The sequence below is a fragment of the Nycticebus coucang genome, chromosome 12 (assembly GCF_027406575.1).
Source record: "Nycticebus coucang isolate mNycCou1 chromosome 12, mNycCou1.pri, whole genome shotgun sequence".
NCBI lineage: Eukaryota > Metazoa > Chordata > Mammalia > Primates > Lorisidae > Nycticebus > Nycticebus coucang.
Window position 1 is genome coordinate 105,792,672 of NC_069791.1, and position 2,408 is coordinate 105,795,079.

A 2,408-nucleotide genomic window follows, 5' to 3' on the forward strand; every position below is an offset into this window, starting at 1 on the left:
TGAGCCCAGGAGTTGGAGGTTGCTTTGAGCTGTGATGCCACAACACTCTACCCAGGGTGACAGTTTAAGGCTCTGTCTCAAAAAAAAAAAAAACAGTAAGAGGGATCAACCTAATATTCTCCCCCCCACCACCCCAATGGTGTTGGGAGGTGTTTGGGTCATGAAGGCAGAGTCTTCATAAAAAAGAAAATTAAAACAACAACAATAGCTGCGTGCCGTGGCAGTATTGTAGCCAATTAGGTTTATCTGAGGTGCGATTATTGCTAACTGAAAATTTTTCCCAATACCCTGCCATGACGACTTGCAATAAAGTCGGCACCGGCAATTTCCAACCATCTCTACCATGACTGAATAAAAAATAAAGAAATAAGTAAAATGACAAAAAATAAAAACAAAGAAGATAAATTAGGAAGTTGAAAAGAAAAGTAAAGGATGCCCCAGAGAACTCTCTCCCCACTTTTTCCTTGTGAGGACAAGGTGAAAAGATAGCCATCTATTAACCAATTAGCCAGGAATCTGGTCCCCACCACACACCACCAATCTTCTAGTGCCTTGATCTTAAGACTTTTCAGCCTTCAGGACTGTGGAAAATAAATTTCTTTCTTTCTTTTTTTATTGACACAGAGTCTCACTTTGTCACCTTTGGTAGAGTGCTGTGGTGTCATAGCTCACAGCAACCTCAAACTCTTGGTCTTGAGCCATCCTCCTGCCTCGGCCTCCCTAGTAGCTGGGACTATAGGTGCCGGCAACAATGCCCGGCTATTTTGTTTGTTTGTTTGTTTAGCAGGCCCAGGTTGGATTCAAACCCACCAGTCCCAGAGCATGTGGCTGGTGCCCTAACCACTGAGCTATGGGCACCCAGCTTAGAAAATAAATTTCTGATGTTTATAAGCAACACGGTTTATGGTGTTCTTTGCTACAGCAGCCCAGATGGACTATTTTTGTTAAAGACAACTCCCCACACTGCCAGGTCCTCCAACATGGCTATCACCTCACAACCAGCTCATCCACAGACACAGAAGGAAGTTCAGCCCAAACCAGAGCCAGTCAGCCTAAGTCACTGACTTCCAGATTCACAAACTTGATAAATGTTTATCATTTCAAGCCACTGAGATTTGATTACATAGCATTATTTTATTATTATACTATTATAAGCTAGAGCGATCCTCTTGCCTCAGCAACTACCTGCATGTGCCATTACGCCCGGCTAGTTTTCCTATTTTTAGTAGAGATAGGGTCTCACTCTTGCTCAGGCTGGTCTCGAACTCCTGAGCTCAAGCAATCTACCCGCCTCGGCCTCCTGTGCGGGGCTCAGAACTATTTCTGGTTTGGGAGTGTTATAAATAAAGCTGCTCTTTGTTTATACATCTTTTTTTCTGGATATTAAGTTTCATTTCTCTGGTGTAAACATCTAGGCATATATTTGGGTCATAGGGTAGGCATGTGTTTACTTTACATGCAGACCTCTGTACACTACTGACAGTACAGAATGACGCTGGGGGTGCTCAACATACCAGCCAGTATTCCATCTAGTCAGTCTTTTAAAATTGTGACCATTCAAGTAGGCAAATCCAATGAGTTTTGAGAAATGAACACACCTATGTAATTAGGAAGAATCTTCCCATTATTCTAGAAAATTAGCTGTGCCCTTTGCAGTCAACCCTCCCCATCCCACAGGGAACCACTGTTTCAATTTCTGTCATCACAGCTAAGCTTAGCCTGTTTCAGAACTTGAAATAAACAGAATCATAGGCATGTGTTTCTTTCGCTCAAAATCGAGTCTATGTTCATCTTATTGGGTCTGTCAGTTAACTCATCCCTTTCTACTGCTGAGCAACATTCCACATCCAATCACCTACTGACAGATATTTGCACTGTTCCTAGACTTCGGCTATATGAATAATGCTGTTGTGAATTTTGTCGTGCAAGACATATGCTTTTATTTCTCCTGGGAATGGAATGGCTCGTTTTCGCAGGTGTCAGTATTTAAGTGATGTGTGATTTTAAGTCATACCAGCACCGCCTGAGGGTGCAATTGTTCAACATTTCTGCCAATGCTAAGTACTATTTGTCATTTTTTATTTCATTTGTTTATTTATTTAGAGACAGTTTCATTATGTCGCCCTCAGTAGAGTGCCATAGCATCACAGCTCACAGCAACCTCCAACTCCTGGGCTCAAGCAATTCTCTTGCCTCAGCCTCTCAAGTAGTGGGACTACAGGTGCCCGCCACAATGCCCAGCTATTTTTTGGTTGCAGCCATCATTGTTGTTTGGCAGGCCCAGGCTAGATTTGAACCTGCCAGCTCAGGTGTATGTGGCTAGTGCTTTAGCAGTTTGAGCCACAGGCACCAAGATATTTGTCATTTTTTAAACTTAACCATTTGGTGGTATCTTTTTTTTTTTTTTG

The 2,408-nt window shown here is 42.5% G+C and overlaps 1 non-coding gene across 1 annotated transcript; it reads left to right on the plus strand.

Annotated features, from left to right (window-relative positions):
- Positions 1–206: 206 nt before the first annotated feature.
- Positions 207–347, plus strand: LOC128562808 (U4 spliceosomal RNA). Its single transcript, XR_008373510.1, has one exon. It is a non-coding gene; the product is annotated as a U4 spliceosomal RNA (small nuclear RNA).
- The last annotated feature ends 2,061 nt before the right edge of the window (positions 348–2,408 follow it).